Consider the following 19,437-nt stretch of genomic DNA (forward strand, 5'->3'; position numbering starts at 1 on the left):
CTATTTACGTGAAACTTTCGTACATTTTTTATTTTTTTCTCTTATTGTGTTTCTTACCTTAGGAATTATACCCACTTGACCCGCAAATATTTTATGCATTGTTTCAAATTTTATATATTCGTTTTACACCTTATACTTTTTTCACTTTTCAACTTGATAATGGCGAAACGTAGCGCCGAAACGCCGTTCACTTTAAGATGTTTTTTAAATGTATTTTAAAAATCTTTTAGCGTTTAACTTTTTGATCAAATCATTTTCGAAATCTCTCCTGTTACGAGAGTATTTCAGCCTCTGTAATGGGAAGTCTAGCGGTCGGATTGCATTAGGGTGTCTCCTCGTTTTCGTAATTGGCTAACAAATTCCCGTTGGTCAGAAGAAAGTGGTTCATGATTAGAATGCAAATTTTGGAAATAGTTCAGTCAATTTGTTTCACTTATTGACGGAGTTACTGCATATTTTATAGATCTTTATAGACTCATCCATTGTTTTAACATAACTTTCAAAATATTTTTTAGTGTCCGAGTTGTACGTGATATTCTCTAATTCGGAGATTTTCAAGTTGTATTATTCGCCTCTTTTATGATTGAACAGTTTCTTATACAAATAAAGAAAAAACCAACAACAAACAACAACAAACTCGCATAGCCCAGAAATAAGTAATGACGTTGTCACGTTGCTATGGCAACTCCGATGTGAAATAACAGTGCTCATAAAAAATTTTCATCTTTGTGTAATGAAGCTGTGCATGTGGTGATCCTTTTCCTATATCTTTGTTAATGGCGACTTATTTAGTGTATGAACTTGAAAGGAGTTGGCCCTGAAAATATTTTACGGTACCATCACAATATTCGCTTGTCATATTATTTAGTGAATGAATACTCGCTTTCTTACTGGTTAACGGCGAAGGGAGGTGTTATGGACTTTAAGATCCAACGAGAACGAGAACGTCAAAAAACAATTGGTTTAATAAGCAAAACAACAACTTTGCACGTGCATCACCCTTTTTTGTACATTTCTTTCCTGTTTTTGCACGACTACGACGTGAAAATGTTTTACTTTGCGTTTTATGCAGGACGTAAACAAGCAACGACGAAACTTTATTTTTCCTTCTGAGCTTGGCTATGGACCCTTGAAATTCAGCTTCAGGAGGGTTCGCCTACATTTGACAAAGTAAGTAGGTAGGAATAATTGCTATTAAGAATGAAGGAACGCAAATTCACTTTTTAAGCGACGCTCTCGTTGTCGTCGCGTCGTTGGATCTTAAAGTCCCTCTTAGAGAGCCTTAGCAGCGGACGTTACTTGAGGTCACGGACGTCAGGAAGGTTGTGCTCGGTCTGGTCATCGAGTACGGCGTTAATTTGTGGCGCGGAAAGCAAAGATTAAGCAATGAATGGTGTTTGGTATAACGCGAGTCACGGACGTCTTGTCTGTGTTTACTTTTGCTATTTGAAATGACCTCACTTATAGCATTTCGAATTTCAGAAAGATCTTTGTCGCTGAAAGTGACTCGTACATTTTCTTTGCCCCATTCTCATATGAACATTTCATCTTTCACATTTATTCGCCAAGCTTGAAATGCCGTCGTGTGCGATTTGATTGTCAAAGTGGACACAAATTCAAGAGAAGGCTGTAAAAATTGCAAGACTAGACCCCCCCGCCCCGCCCCCCTCCAAAATTAAAGACGCAGCCTTATTTTCATGCGTTCGTTATTGTGCCATATACCTTATTTAGAAATAATTCCAAAAAGCTGCGTCTTCTCAAAGGCTATCATATGAATATCATCTTACCAAGAGCGTGTAAGAAATTTATAGTAACAAAAATTTGCCCCCTGATTGGTAGCGACAAATCTGCCTGGCGTTCTGGCGTCGGCGACCTGACCTCACGGACGTTAACAGATGCGCAGTGTATTAGCCTGGACGTACATGCGACTTGAAAACAAGGCTTGCCTTTTTTTGTCAAAGGTTTTCCCACTTATTGAGACCATTCTATTCTAAATCCCTTCGTCAGAAAATCAACCTGCTTTGTATACTTACAATCTTCTTTTTGTTGTCCAGTTTATACAGTCTTCTAGATCAAGGCAAAGGCGGAGTTTAGAAAGTAATGAGGACTACCTGGCAAATATTTACGGTACATACATGTATACTAAGTGTGTTTGCAAAGTAGTACGAGTGGAATAAAATCGAACAAGAGAGAATGATCTGAGAGAGTGAATCCCCCATACGTGACCCTCTTCCCATGAAAATTATTTTCAATCTATTCTTGGTTCTGTGTCATACTGCGTGGTTATTTTACGGACGCCACCTTAATGGTCGGTTAGAGTGGCGTCATGTAATTTTAAACTTGGCTGTTAACTCATTTCACTGCCGATCACGCACACCAAGCAATACTATGACGTCGACGAGTCAAAAGATTTCTACGTAGGGAAATCTGGCCAGAATAGCTGCCAAAGAGCAAAAGCGTTCGCCGGAGAAAGCTGTTCTGACTCGACGGAAATTGCTAATTGAGGTCTTCGCTAAATCAGTATACAATTATAAACAACCAACAACCTATTGTACAAAAACGACAACTGTCTCTTTCCGCGACATCCACGCACACCCGCGAGCTGTGATACCGTCGTTTGGATCCAACCGGGAACACGTAACGAGAAAATAGGTTCAAAGTGGGTTCAAACATGAATGTTTGGTCGCCAAACATTTGAATTTTGAGAGGACGCTAGACAAACGTGGGCACACCGCTCACTATAAAGAATTGAGCGAAACTGGAAACCGTACATAAAAGGTCTCTGGCATCCAGGTTAGCGACTGTCTAACAGTTTGAAGCATCTGACCTGATTTGTGTTCGCAGGGCGAAATATTCATCGCAAGTATTAGAGGTTAAGAAAAAGTAATGCAGTTTGAAACTCTCCAGAACAATTCTTAAAAGCAAATGTACCGTTTCTGAATAAAAAAAATTGAAAAAATAGCTTGCACATCTGCATAAACAATTGAAGCCAGCCACCTATTTAACGTTTCGTGTTTCGCGCGTGATAACCTTTGCCTTTGGCCCGGGCCTTTGGTTTTCACGGTGTGTCAGAATTCAACATTCGTTACTTTAAATGGCTACCAGCCGTTAGAAAATCTCAATCGTTAATCTCAAAGTGAAATTTTGACTCCAGTACTGCAATATCTTTATAAATGAGATTCATTCCTAAATTATGAGCGGAACGCGCTGATCAAAAACATGTCAACAACAGGAGCCGATTAGTATCGGCTCCTGGCGCTAATTACTTTAATGGCTGTCAAACTTCAAATGTTTGGCGGCGAAACGTGTCGCGTTCACGTGAAAGTAGACCACGCGGGTCACGGAAACAACAGACAAGGGATTCGCTCTATTAGCTCATTCTCTCTTGAATCGAAATAGAAAAGATTTTTAGCTCGTCACTTTGAAGAACGTTCGTGCCCATTTGTTTGAAGTGCAACTAATAATACTTCCGCAGGGAAAAGGAATCATTAATTCAGATTGGGTCCTTAGCTAGCTATTCTCTTTCAATTTCACAAGAGTTAAACGTTTTTGCTGAATATTTGCTACGTGCTTTATTTATACACATTTTATATTACCTATGCTTTGTTTTGTCCCCGTTTCTCCATAAATTGTGGCCAGATAACTAAGATTTTTAACGGTTTCCTATAGGCCAATTTACAGTTGTAAACTTAGTCTGAACCTAGCATTCGACTGAATGTGAAACAGTGACCTTTTTTTGATACAAACCTCCTTTGCTTTGTTTTGGAAATTGTCCTTAAAAAATGCTAGTTAGCATAAGAATAACTTGTCATTTACATAATAATGCAGGAAGGTTTGTATCTAAACAAGGTCAGCTCCAGCCTCGCTTCCATCCATAACTGTAAAATGGCTTATTCGGCCATTTAACTCTGATCTGTTCCCATGGTTACCGTTGTAAAGAGGTTCCACAGCTCAGAAAACAGAATTTAAGTTTGTCTCTTTTACCTTGGATATTTACGGGTCGATCACTTCTAAAGTCAAAGGCCGCCACCTTATCCTTTCACGCCAAATTTATCCAAACATTTGTTTGTTTTGCCATGTTAAGTGTGTTTAGAATTTGAAATTATTCTACTTTCGGTAAGCATTATATTACGTTTAGGCTTGACTTCATGGTGACGCCATATTCGGTCACCATGGCTACTGACCGTGTCTCCAAAATAAATAAAGCCAAAATCTCTCTTATCAAAGGTTGGTTTTTACTGGCGACGAAAAAACATTTTCTGGTGACGAAAAAGCATTCTATGAAAATAGGGGACCTGTTCTAGCTGAATCCCATGTCCATTCTTTATTGCCTTGTATAAGTATTTGAGTGTTAGGGCATGAAAAAAATCAACACAGTCAATCGTTTTGACTTTCATCCGTCTGGTTTCGTTGGGCAGGCTTATCTGATCTTACTGACTAAAGTGCATGTATCTGCATTTGGTAAGTAAATTTCTCTATATGACCATATAAATAATGAAAAAAAATCAAAATGCATACGTTTTCCCTTGAAACTACCGTAAATCCTCGATTAAGCACCCCCCGGGCGGCTTATTTATTTCAAGCACATTTGGGGAGAGGCTTATTCAATTTAGCAAAGACGATGGTATTAGCTCTCCACAAAGGACTAGAATACAGAGTAAAAGCTCAAGTACAAAAAGTTGGCGGTCATGCAGCCGAGGATCAAAAACATTCCAAACTTCCAGCTGGCGAATAGACTATCCCGGATCAGTTTACAAGAATTTGTACCGCTGTGATTGATGAATACAGTCTAGCATTTGTTAGTAAAAAGAAAAAAGAGGAGGGGAGGGAGCCTTAAAAGAGTGGAGGCTTATTAACTTTCTTTCCCCCAAAAAAGGGGGAACTTATTTGAGAGGGGAGGGGGGCTTAATAGAGGATTTACGGTAATTGTTACTCCCGTTTTATTTTTTTTAAATTTTGTGTATATTACTAGAAAAGAGGATATTTCACCTAAGCGAGACCTGTAATTGTTTTTCACTATTTTGACTACTTCTTACTGAAACGCGCGTTACATTTTGGCAAATAAATTTAAGGCACATTCAAAAATGTAGCTTTGGGAGGGTACCGTAGTATGGGTGTAATAGAAAACGGCACGTCAACGTCGTAAAACGTCACTTGAAAGAATTTCACGTCACATTCGTGTAGGGACGTCAGAGAAATGTACAAAAATGTTTGATGTACGTGCATTGTTGTTTTGCTTATTAAGGCCCTGTCCACACGCATCCGTTTTCATTTGAAAACGCAAATTTTTCTTTATGGATACGACTTTCATCATCACGTGTCCGTTGAAAACGATCAATGAAAACGGAGCTTTTCGAAAAAGCAGACTATTCCAGGAGGCGCCAGAACATTATCAGGCTACTTTCGCTACCAGTGTTGGATCTCCTTTAGTTTGACTTTGTTTTTGCCCTGCTTTTGACAATTTTAAACTGTTTCCTTGACTTTGAAGAACGTCACAACAATATAAACCCACACTAAAGAAAATCAAATATGGCGCCAATTTATTATTTCGCAGGCTTATAATAGTGAACACGTATACGTCAAGCATGAGCAGGCGGGTAAATTATCGTTTTCAAATCGATTCACCGTATACATGTTGACGGGCGAAAACGATGCCAAAAAGCTACGAGTGGAAGCGAAATTTTTTGAAAACGAAGAAAAAAAGTTGCGTTTTCAAATTCGGATACGTGTGGACAGGGCCTTAGTCTATTGCTTTTTTACGTTCTTGTTGCCGTCGCTGTCGCCGTCGTAGTTGTTAAATAATTAGGAGCAAAAAATGTTTTCTGAATCAAAGATTACCCTCACCCCGAATAAAAAATCTCCGGATTCGCCCCTGGTTGAGTGTCATGAACGATATCTCAGGAGTTAAAACAACTGAGCCCAATGCAAAATACCATCATCGGCTTCGAGGAATTCCTAAAAATTCTCTGAAAATTCTTATAACAGTCGGTGTTTTCTTTTCTTTCTCCCTTTTTTTGTTTAGAAAATACTTCACATATTTTTCGCATACCACAAGAAACCATTCGGCGCACATAAATATTCCGAGCAATTAACAAACCTTGTTCATTAAGAAAGTTTGAAAAGACGGGAATCATGACGTCACTGCTCGATATGACCACTTACGTTACATACGAAAAAACGCCCTCGGTTCCCGGATTCAATGATCATAACTAGGAGTGCTTTAGTTAATTCCCTTAAAACACTTCCCCGTCCATATGATAACTAGGAACATTTTATATATTTATCTATTTTGGGAAATATTAAAACCTTTTTTAAAAAAAATCTTGATTTGCTTGTAGATTACGTCTTAAGGTTAGCAAATGGAAATCGAAAGTCAGAAGGAAGAGTGGAAATATTTTACAATGATACTTGGGGGACTGTTTGTGACGATTCCTGGGATCTGAGGGACGCAATTGTTGTTTGTCGACAACTGGGATATTCTTCAGCATTAACTGCCAAAGGAAAAGCTTCGTTTGGTACTGGAATAGGAAAAATATGGCTAGACGATGTTGAATGCCTGGGGAGCGAAAGTTCCATTGACATGTGTCCAAGTAATGAATGGGGAGTCCACAACTGTGACCATGATGAAGATGCATCAGTCGTTTGTACAGGTTAGATAGTATTATGAAGTAGTCCACTAACCATGAAAACGAAAATTCTAGCCTTGCTAAAATTTTCATCTTCATTTCATTGACAAGCTGTTGAGTTTTCGGATATTAGTTTCGTTATAAACATTATATTTCATCCGTCGGCTTCCGCTGAGACTCCTCGACCAGCTTCTGAATCAAATTCTCAACTCAGCCATTGCAACAAACCGGTCTTACACCCCAGGTCCAATATATTTCGGTATTATGTCGGCAAATTGCAACTTCTTAGATCTCACAGCTGGGTGGAGCCCGTTCTTGGGGTCATAGAATGTTTCGCGCATTACTTTCCTCTGTTGGTACGGTGGCATTGCTCCCTTAAATGTTCCCTACGTAAGTCTCTGTTGGCTTTTTTCCAACCATGAAATCTATGAAACATACCGCACAGGTGCCCCAAGCGTAGTGTGCCGAGATTGCATGGAAATACAATATACATCAAATTAAGAAACTAAAACGGGTAAAAGTTATTAGTAAAGCCGTATAAATATTGTTACAAGGTGTACGAAGTTTCATAGTCCAATTTGAGTTGAACTGACTGTTCAACAGGTCCCTGCTAAACAGGTCTCAATTTTGAGTGTTGTGCCAAATGTTTGAAAAATTATTCCAATTTGTGACTTTTTCTTTTTTTTTTTTTCCCAGAGATTCTAGGACAATGGCTGCTGAATGGCCAAGAGAATGATATAAGGTTGGCTGGTTAATCAGTTTAAACTATTGCTAGAAATGTTTTACGCTGATCAGATGAGTACATCAAAGAGTCTGCGGAGAATTGTAGAAATTCGCCACTTTCACATTGCCCATCCCACCTTGGCTACCTCGAGAAATTCAGCATAAGAACTGTTAAATTTTAATTTTCCACTGGCTATTACAGTCGTCCCAAGAGAACGCGAAATAAGTGCGTCTAATAATTTTTCTTTTCTTTTCCTTTTTTTCTTTCCTCGGGGAGAGGTAGGTTAAACAAGGTGAATCACTGAGGCAATGCGAAAGTGGTGAATTGCTGGTTTTTTGGTGTACTGATCATGAGCGAGTGGTTCCGAGAGTAATTTTTGGTGGTTTTATACTCTACAGGAATTCGTTTTTTTTTTGGAAGGTTCGATTCACTGAACGAAGCTGAAAAGGCCACATCAACTCTTCTTTGCGCATCGTAAACAACTATGCCCTTTTTTAAAAGCGTAAACAGACTGTAAAGTCTTTTGTCCACACATGTGGCTTGGCATAAAGTGACAGGATCTTACACTCCATGCACGCTAATACACTGGAATGCAGGATACGAAAGCGATGGTGGTTTAGGTCTCGAATCCGTTGAAAGAGCAACTTTGATGCCAGCCGAGGAGGAGCTGTGATGTTCTGTCGTCTTCAACATCCTTCAACAATTCCTGTTGTCATCTTGCGGAACTACCACCTCTAAGATGAAATGGAAATCTAAAAATAGTGAAAGAAAAAAGGCGCGGAACATCACACAGCATGAAGATATCTCATCTCAATAAATTCCACTTCTCCCTCGATCCATTAAAAGAGCGGTCGACCGAATATCACCACGTCACTGAACTTGTCGCAGAACAACGCGCTTTTTGGCAAAAAAAAGAATCGCCATAGGGATTGGGCTTGGCCTCTTCCACAATTCTTTTCGCAAACGGGTGTCAGTAAAACGCGGGGCCGGGGTCGGGGTCTATCTTTTTGTTTTTAGAGAATGCTGTCTTAGGGTTAGGGTTATGGTTAGGTTGGGGTTATTTAGGGTTAGGGTTAGGGTTAGGGTTAGGTTTAGGTTTAGGATTAGGATTAGGGTTAGGGTTAGGGTTAGTATCAACCTTAGCCCTAAACCTAAAACAGCATTCTTTAAAAAAAGATAGAACCCAATCCCTCGTTTTACTGACACCCTTCGCAAACCGAGTCATGGATTTTTATCTGTTCGTTCATTAGAATCTTGGAACCGCTGCACGTGCACATCGTGCTTGTGGCTTCCATTTCTAGTTGGTCAAGCCACAGGGCTGTCGCTAACATCATGATGTTGAGTTGCCAAGTATACGCGACTAACATGAGGGGAATTGTACAGCAGGGAAGTTCTTTTTCTTTTAAGGGGCTCAGGCTCATGGTGGCCGGGGAAAATCCCCGACCCCCGGCTCTTGGTGACAGCCCCGCGGTCAAGTGTGTTCTCACGGGTGGTGTAAACCATACTTGGCGACGAACTTCGGCTTCTTTTAACCACGAACGTTTCGTGGTCTCCAAGTAAAGTTGAGGTAGTTACATTTTACCTCTTCACACTCAAAATAGGTTCCAAGTACACTTGAATTACACTAGAGAGTTAGTGTGAAGCCAATGGTGCGCATTACTAATGATTAATTTGGAAAAAAAAAATAGCATAACGTCAAAACAGTGAATGTTGTAACGCGGATTTTTGGTCGGATCGTAGGCTAGGTTCGCCTGAAGATTTCAAGGTGTTGCGGTCAATCAATCTTCATGACAGTTTTACACGTTATTATATACATCGTCAAGATTATGTGATAAGGTTTAAATGAATTCTGTCGAGTCGATCTAGAGATTTAGGGAAGATCGCTAAAAGTCTAACTTTAGAATAACGCTGCACTTCGACTGGTGTTGAGAAAAAAGGCTAGTTTTCAGGATCGCAAGAAAAGAATATACCAGAATTTCCAAGCAGCGAAATATGATATAAAGCAGCATTCTGACGCTACTTAAGATTAATTTTAAATATTAAAAACGTTTTTTATCAATTGGAAACAATTTCGACTAAGGTTTATAAGCTTATAAGGTTTGTGATATATATTTACTTTTTGTTTGAATTCAGATACACATAATTTTTAAATTCTCTTATTGCCACTCTTTAAGTTCCTGGTGTTGGCTTTTCAGTAGGTCTAGATCGCGCAAAATTCTGGTTTAATCGATTATTAAGTTTTTTGTTTATTGTTGTCATAGTGATATCGATTTACTTAAAACGGTATTTTCACTAACTTCAATCAAAAGTCAGTCAGTGGTGAAAATTTTATAGCGATCAGACAAGGATAAAATCAAATTTTTAGGAGATTGAAAATCTTGGTATTAAGAATGATCAATGCAAAATCGACAGTCATAGGCTTGTTGGAATGGCATTCGAAAACTAGCGGTGTCATACTGGGTGCCCCTAATTAAAATTCTACCTGTGACGAATGAGCTGTCTTTAAAACACCTCTTTTCTCGAATGACTGGAAACAAGCCTAGGGTTCGTGCATTAAGAGAAAGGGCACCTTGGGTGTACCTGGAATAATCGACTCCCATGTCCCTGTTGCCTGTGTGTCTAAGCAGGAGTTTGATAGCATCCACTATCGGAAACGATTCGTGAAATTTCCGAATCTCAGTTTCTCTAATTTGACCTCATTCTGGTTGCAAAGTTATCTTTCTAACAGAACATAAACATCTTTCCATCAGCTTGTATCACGGGTACCGTTTGAACTTGTGGAAAAATCCCTTAGGCAGATGGACCCCCTGCTGTTTTACAAGTTTAACACACCAACACTTTAGCTACCACCTACCTTTCAAAGGGTGCCTTACCTCTAAACTAAAGAAAGGGCTGGGAAAAGCTTCTAAATCAATATGGGACTTGTGAAATCAACCTATATCTATATACCTATATCTTGTGATGGGTTGTGATGCTAATCTAGACTTAGAGATCCTGAATCGATGAATTTCGAACTGACCAATACTCCAGAGCTACAAAAACCTATCAGTGCATCAAACACGAAGTGTCTTCCAAACTGATCCTGTGTTGAGGGATTATGTGAAGATTCTTTCAGTGATAAACCTGGTAAAGTGCTTTTGGAAGTTGATCTCTTGGTTTCTCTAGTAGTACATACTCCCAGAAAAATCTCCATGCTGTTCTTGAACCAGCATAAGAGAAGCTCACAGAGATGGAAGAAGATGAGATTATTTTCAAAGAAGGGGAACACGCCCCTTGAGTTTCATGTAAGAGTGACTGAAAAATTAAAAGTGGAAGAAAAGAGCACTCCACCCTTATAGAGTGATTTCTGAAGTTGTATAGACCAAAGGACCTAAACAAAACGTTTAGGAGACCAGACTATCCAATGGTTACTTTAGAGGAGGTTGCCAAAAGACGTTCAGATGCATGTTCAATTTTCATTTCCTTGAATGCATACAGTGGGTACTGAGAGATCCCATTTGATGATAAAGAGCTCCAGAAACTCCCAATATTGAACTCACCCTGGTATCTCTGCTGCTCCTGAAAACTACTAGTGGGGGATGGACAAACTCTTTGAAGGGGTTCCTGTGCAGATTAAAGTGATGCTGCCGAAGTTGAGACGAGTACTGGATAGAAGCAGGGAAGTAGGATTGAAGAGCAACAAAAAGGAAGTGAAGGTTCGAGTTCCTGAAGTAAGCTATGTTGGACGTGTTTTCAGCCGACGGCTTGAAACCCGAGTCTGGTACTGAGTTGGACTAATCAGTGAGAAGCCGCCTACTGACAAAGAACGAGTGGTTCGAAATAGGAACTGTCAATTAACTAGACACGTTCATTGAACCCAAAACCATCTACAAGTACTAAATTCACAACTTACTCAGTAAGCTGTAGCATTCGAGTGGATGAAGATCCTTTTGGAGTTTTTCTGTATCCTCAGTTTTTTTGTAGAAAAATAATAGAACGTTTGTATCTTTAGTGATTTTGTTACAATTTGCTAATAATGAGTCCTGGGACTCATCCTATCATGCCTCCTAATCCAGAATAAATGAGTCCCAGTTCAAGACCCATAAGTCCTGATTATATTTAAAAGAAGCCAGGGCACAGGAAATTATCCGCAATACTGGTAGTAGTCGAAACACTCCGCAGGACTCTGTCAAGTCTTTCTTGAAACACGTCACCTGTAACCTGTCACGGTTAACCCAAAAGGTAGGCGTAGCCAAGTATAGTACCTTCCCCATGGTATATTAAAGGTCGTCAGCAAACTACTCTCCTTGTCCAGGAAAAGGTGCCAATAGCCGACTTGGCGTCGAGTAGGCTGTAGTACTTGGAGTTTGCCAGCTCAGGTAGGACATCATCAATTGTTCTTTTGTACCACTGGTTCTACCACTGGTTGTGCTTAATTTCTTTATTTAGACCTCCTTTATGATCAAGGCATAACCTCAGAAACCATCAGGTTTCTTCACAGGAACAATTGAATTGATCGATTCAGTGTACTCTTGGACTTCTTTAATTACTTCAAGTTCTACTGGTCTCTTCAACTCTGCTTTGTAGGCTGGTTTAAGGCTCACTGCTACCTGACGAGGGGGATGCTGACAGGTTTGTAATCTTCCTTCAACTGAATATTATATTATCAGATAAGGTTATGTTCTTGTCTGTACATTCTTGTACCACTGGAATAACTGGTTCTGCAGGGGGTTTCGCAGGCTTGTCAGTAATGGTCTTTATGGACGTATTCATTTGGCCTTGACCGCTGGCTGCTGGATCTCCGGGAGGCTAACATTCACCATCAGCAATGCTTGGTGCCTGCCCAGGATCATGCAATCTTTGCTGTCTGCCACACATGAAACTTTGTACGTTTGCTTGCCATAATGAAGGTACACACAACAAGATCCAAGACTCTCAACTGAAATGTCATTGTTAATGTACCCTTTCACATTCATTGTCGGTTGTCCCAGCTTTAGGTCCTTTCCAAAAATAGATTTTTCTTTGTAATGAGGTAAAATGTTGCAGCTTGCATTTGTATCGACTCTACAGGAGATCTGGAAACCTGTGATGGGATCGAGCTCCTTACTAACCCAAAGAGGGCGAATGTGAGGTTGTGAGTGAGAGTGATTAAGAGTCTTTGCCATTACCGTCTTCAAATAATGCACGGCAAACACTTGCGTATAGTCTTCCGCTCTGCTGTCTTCGTTTGAGGGCGCATCGATAGGCTGGGTTTGTAACTCGTTAACATTCCCTCCTCTTTTGGACTTACAAACAGATCTAGAGCCATAATGTCCCTGTTTTCCACACTTTTTAAAAACACTTTGCTTTGCAGGCTATTGACCTCTTGGATGTACAGGCTTTGCTCCACAACTGAAACAGGTTTTTCTCTTGGTGCTTTTTTGATTGTGTGATCCACCTCTTTCCTTCTGCTGTTTCTTTTTTTTTAGTTTATGCCTGGCTTCTTGCTTTTCATAGAATTGACGGATTGCTGCTTGGGTCAGATTGCCTTTGAACTCTGGCCTCATAACTAACCTGACTAGCCATGGCGTCTACGTTACGTTTTTAGCAATCGTTATTGCCTCCTCCAAAGTCAAAGCTGAGCCTTTCCCAATGCATGTAAAGTAGGCCATTTCTTCTCATTCACTTTGCCAAGTAGCTTCATAATTAATTTCTGAATATGTTTTTTGAAGAATTAAAATTTTGCCCCCTGATCTTTTAGATAGTAACATATTCTCACTACCTACAATACACATGAATATACAATGAGACATGAAGGGGTGAACGCAAATCCACCTGCTTGACTGCTAAATAGTTTCTGCCCAATAGGGTATGGTTTTAAGGGTTTCAAACCTTAAATAAGGTATTGTTTTTGGCTTATTTGGCATTGTGTTCCTCGAGTGATCTTTAGAGTGGTTATGCAAATCAGCAAAAAATCAGGTGTGTCATGTCGTGACCTGTGATGTTTAGGTATCAAATAAAATGCCGATACATTTCTCTCCTTCCGTTGCATTTTGATGTGGAAATTTGACTGTATAATATATTTAATTTATTGTTTTAAATAAAGTTAAAATCCGTTAGTTATCTATATATGTCTTAAATTGTCTTACAATTTATACCATCTTGCACTTTTCTTTTCCAGTTTCAAGGGATCGTTGTCCTTTATTGACGGTTGGTGTCCAGGCGTCCAAGCTCCCGTTTTCAACCAAACAAATCCTTTTGCTACCACCCCGATCATGAACCTAAGTGATAGTAGTTTTACAATTTCCTGCTGGATAAAACAAACTAGATGGATTGCTAATACGTTCGGAGCTATCTATGGTGACTGGAACACTCCACGCCAATTTTTGTTAGGTACAATGAACCAGAGGATCGTGTTTTATCGCCATAGTAATGTCGATGAAGAGTGGTGGTTGTTGCAAAGTACTAACGTGTCTTTAAGTAACTGGACACACCTGGCGGTTACGTGGAATCACCTCATGAGAGCTGTGTTGATATATATCAACGGAAAAATAGTGGGTACCAAATCATATCCTGCCGAAAAAACGTTCTACGGACCTTCGGGGAAGCCATACACCATTGGTAACGCTGGGCATGAAGACGCCTACCAGTTCAACGGTTCAGTGGTGCTTCTAAGTGTCTTGAATTGGGCATCGTCAGTTGATGACGTTGATGAGCTAAGAGGTTTGAGATTCATAACTTTATAAATCATCCTAAAGTACTTTTGCCCTTCAGTATACTTAATATTCACTATATTGGATGCAAGCACCGTGACGGCCTCGGCCAGACAAAGTGTAGTAGAACCTCGCATTACGGACATCCGATTAATACGGACCTTTTATTAAGTTTCATTTGTTCCGACGAAAAGCTCATATATTTTCGCTAATTCTCTAAAATTAACCCGCTCAATATGAACATTGGTTAATTAAACAAAGTTTTCTCTTGAGAATGACTGCTTTCCTCTTCATTTCGATAAATGATGCGTCCATGAGGTTTTTTTGAGTGCCCGCTTGATACGGGGACCCGGTTAATAAATGTCCCCGTGGTGTCCGTATTAGTCAGGTTCCACCGTATGATTTTCCTTAACCTAAATCGCATACATAAACTACTAGTAGTTAACACCAAAGCTGCCCCGCCCTGTATGACTCTTGTAGGTCAAAAGTATTTTTGGTCGTTGCGTAGCTCTTTGAAATATACCGATCCATAATTAAAGATTTTAATACATATTCCATATAACATATGAATAACAACAGGAAACGCAAGGTTCCATGCATTGATTAAGGACTGATTCAGGCCGATTTACACAGCTTTGATTATGACATTCTCAGTTTCGAAAATATTTCATTCTAAACCATGACGAAAAAAAAACATTAGAAGTAGCAATTTTTCGCCCTTTCTTTTTCACTTTTTACATACAGTTAATTTTATTGGCCGGAAAGTTAAAGCCTTAGTAATCAAAAGGTTTGATCAGTTCACCCTCGCATGTTCTAGTCATGTTTTTAACTATATCAAGACAACACTTCAGAAAATCTTTATAGACTGACATCTGTGAACGATGAGTACGTCAGCACAGAATTTAATTGTTGGCGAATTTCTGTAATCGTCCATCGTTCTGCAAATGATAAGCTAGCCGTTTATTCACTCGTCTTGCTTGTTTGTAGACTGAGTCTTATCCCCCTCAAAATTTTTTCCAATCAAAGATTTGTGAACACGTGTGTAGCAAACTCTCCAAGTGTTTGTATATACACGGTTATACGCACCCTATGGCTTCATCTGCGCTTATCGAGAGTCTTTTGGTCCATAACTTTTAAAACAGCTGCTCCACAGAATGTCACTGATAACACGTAACGCAAAAAGTATCGAGGTATGACTATACAGTAGGTGTCAGAAAATCAACTTAAGCGGTCCCTTCGGGGATTTTCCGTCTTACGTTATTCTAACCAATAGCATCTCTTACTTGCGGGCGTTAACAATAGAAACGTCATCATTACCCAACGATTCCATGTGGCCCCTGATCAAGAGATCGAGATTTTTTCTGGCATACTGACTGTATATTTCAACTTTAAGAACTTTTCTATATATACGAGCGAGCTACTCGGATGCCTGCTCGGGATTTTGCTTTCCGGACGAAATCCTTGCTTGGGCAAAAACATCGAGATATGACAGTAAACTACCAGAAGTGGCAATTAATTTGCACTCTTTGTTATAAATAGCTGAGTATCAACTAGTCAGACCCAAAGCATCCTTAATGGTCCCCACAACTTCTTAGTTATAGGGCCCCTTAATATGGGAAAAGGTAAATTCTAGTGCTTATTTCGGTAGCTAATCATTCAATACTAAAAAAAACAATAAATTTTCAATTTTTTTTTTTTTTAGCCCTTAACGTCTGCATTCGTTTTCACTTGACACAATACTCCTACACTGTATATGCTTGCGCTTGTCCTTCCGTTGGTCTTGAAAAACCAGGTTTGAAGTAAGAAAGGGACAAGATTTATACAACGGAGAAAACTTTACCCTGTACGGTATCTTCAATACTCAAGTGAATAGGAGCCACATGAGCCCTACAGAGCATGCAGGTTCAAAATTGAATGCCACTAGGCAAAAATGACTGGTAATATTGGGCGCTTTCCATTTAGGAAAAAAACCTGGAAATTTCGGTGGGAGCAAAAGTGGAATTTCTGATTGGTAAAAAGTTGTTCCATTTGGTCGCAAACACCGGTACGTCGCAAAGCCCGACCGTGGACCTGGAACTGGTACAAACTACGAGAAGGGTAAATGGAACACGACATTCCGTTAGGAAATTCCAACCGGGAAAACGGGCCCACCTTTTTAGATTTTCCACTTTTTCTGGGAATTTTCCAGTGGGTCGAGCCGACAAGACGTGTTCCATTTACCACCCAACCAGAAATTCCGGAAATTTTGACTAAATGGAAAGCGCCCATTCCCTTGTCTTTCTGCCTTCTTTTAACGTCCCGTAAAGGGAAGACTGAGCGGATTTATAATAAAACAATTTGGTAAAGTGGTTACGCTTTGATGCAACCCTGGGCATTGATGATGCTTTTGGTTAATTTTATCACAAATCCGGCTTTACAGGGAAGGGTGCTTGCGGGCAGCAGCTTCGAGCCACAGCGTAATTTTCGAAGGTTAAGTTAGAGAGAAAAATTTTATCCATCTGAAAATGTATCGAACCTTCTAGCTTTACAAATACTGTCTCTAATTAATAATTACTTAATAACTATCGTAACATTTACTAAAATTCTTTTGTCATCAAATCCTGTGAAGGTCTTTATCGGATCACTAAAAAATCGTACTAGCAGGAGGATCCGTTCTTGTTAAATGGAATCCAATCTTGAGGAAGGCGTGCCCATTTGTTCACGTTTACTACAGAGAACAAGGAGAAAGCAAATGGAACTCTGTGTCTGTGAAATCACAATTGCAAGAAGGTGCAGTGTTCAACAGCCACACTCTTTACTTAGAATGCTTGAGAAAATATCAAATAGTAGTTTCCTCGTACGCTGCTTTTGAGGAGAGGGACTTGAGGGACAAACAGATGTGGACTGTGAGCACAGGAGAAGGTAACTAACGTAGAGCCTACGATATTACTTAAAGAGAAAAAAAAGTGACTCTAACTCTATTAGCCTCTATTTTAATCCTCGGAATTCAGAGTTCTAAGCTGTGTCATTCCAACTAACTCTCACTAAATTTATTTAACCGAAATATTTCTGTGGAATTAATGAAAAGCTACTAAAGAAAAGTGATTTCTGGATAATAGCCTGAGAAAAAACCTAACGGGGCGGAGAATCTGAGTCATTTGTGTGTAAAGTGTCTTAAAAGCCGGAGAGAGCCTAAAGGAGAATGAGATGGGTTAAATAAACACCCAGCAGTAATAGTACCATGTGATATTCTTTTCCACATTTAAAATGGACAATTTTTCCCTCTAAAATAGAATAATATTCCGAAATATTTGTTTATTTCAGATGGAATGTGCTGCGATGAGGAAGAATGGGAAGTGAACCTTACTCGGCAAGGATGGATACTGAATTGCTCACGGACAGGAAGATACTTGTTTGGAATTTTACGGAAGTCCAAAGGCCCAATAGGTGGCATTGACCTCTTAACAAAAGGAAAATGCTGCACACCTCCACTCGTTTATCGCGATGAAGTTCCCGTTTGCATAGAAGTCCTGTGGAATGCCTCGTTGAACAGGTCAGTAAAACAAAAAAGCTGGTGCCTCGGTGCTAAATTAAAAGTAGACCGTTAGGGTGTATAATGTAGTCAGTATGTTTCTAAACTGCGAGCGAGCTCTGGGGGCAGGGGAGAAAAACGGAGAGAAAGCTTGCAGTCATGCCTGAGGAATAGGCAAGATCGTATTCCCTGACGGCCCTGGGACAAGCACGATTGAGAGGCTAATGCGGGTCAACTTCTTTGCAAAAACAAAAACAAACATAGGTAATTTGCCGCTGAGTCGCTGTAAAACGATAGAAATCTTAAAAATAGTAAGATTTCAAAGCTGAAACTTTACCAGTAAGCCAAGGGATATCTGTTGCAAACAATAAAATTGTGAGAAAAGCTGATCGTACTTAAAAGGAGAAAGTTAAAAAGCGACGAAGCCAACAAAAAAAGAAGCAGACTTTTAAGCTTGAAAAGGGTGAAGTTTGCTAAAATGACACTATATTTTATTCCCTTTAATTATCTTACTTCTTAGCATTCTATTTTACTCTTGCGTATATCTATAAAATGGAGTTTAAACTGCCCAGTATATCGTCTGTATAAAATTCTGTGTTCGAGTTCTTGTCGAGTTCTTAATTGTGCGTACGTTTTTCTCTATGTGACTGAATAAAGGAAAGCTTATGTATAAATTATCTTATACTATTTTTAATTAGCAATCTTTGTTTAAACCGATTTAACTTTCTTACAGTACAAGGTAGTTATGCAGAACGTCTGCCTGTCGGTTTTTTTTTTTTCAAATACAGAAGATTTTGCATTCGCTTCGGTAGAAAAAATGTCAACTAAAATGACGGGTTTCAGTTTAACTTGCAGGCTTTCGACAAGTACGTACATAAACTCCAGTGGAAGGTATGGCTTAAAGAAGTTTTATCCATCACTGAGAATAACATTAAAAAGGCTACAGGATTTTACCTTGTTTAAGGATTTTGAAACCATCTTCGAATTTAATTTACTGAACTCAGTCACCGACCACTATTTCGGTCAAATTCTGATTAGGATCATTGTTTTTCTTAGTGATGACGAGCTGATTTTCCTTTTGCTGTTTGAAACAATGATTTCTCAAGCCTGTAAATAAGTTTTGAGACTTCCAAAACCTTTCAACGCAAATTATCTTTGCGGCAACTCAGCCGCGGTTTTCTCATGTTTGCTTGTCTTCTGGGTGAGAGGTGCATTAGCCTCACTTTCGCGCAAAAACAAGCACTCGTCCTAAGCCGCCCGGGAATACGAAGCTCGCCTATTTGAATTTCTGTATTGAAAAGTTTGATGGAAAATGCTAATTGGCGACGATAAAAATTTGACAGGTCAGACATCTTTATCATATACGTACTGATATTGCTCCAGCCTTACATATTATCTTCTTCATACATTTTGCGGTTTTAAAATTGTATTCCAAAAAACCATTTCCTTTTTTCTTTTCGTCGACCTGAGCCGCTAAAAGATTAATATCATTGTTATTATTCAACTTCACTCAGTAAAGATACTAACACCCAAAACGAGTGCAAATATCTCACGGTCTTTGTACTCCAGAAGACCAGTTTGACCGGCTTTTTTTACAAACGTCGCACAAGGCAGAAAATATCGTTTCCCGAAATTTTAAGGTTGAATAAAACCGTGTTTTTAGAATAAAGTTGCCCCAACAATGATTAATGTCGACATTTAAAAAAAAATAGTCAGATCATACAGACATCATAAGTTCAAAATACAACAGAGAAAATCAAACAGACATGAACGTGTGCATGAGATGCATGGTGACGGCGACAATCCGAGACACAAACAACGTTGATTAAATACAATCCACCTGCACTACGGTGAATAATTGTTTTAGTATATCGAAAGCAGTGACATAATTGAGCACAAAAATGA

Source organism: Porites lutea, chromosome 5 (assembly GCF_958299795.1).
Source record: "Porites lutea chromosome 5, jaPorLute2.1, whole genome shotgun sequence".
Lineage (NCBI taxonomy): Eukaryota > Metazoa > Cnidaria > Anthozoa > Scleractinia > Poritidae > Porites > Porites lutea.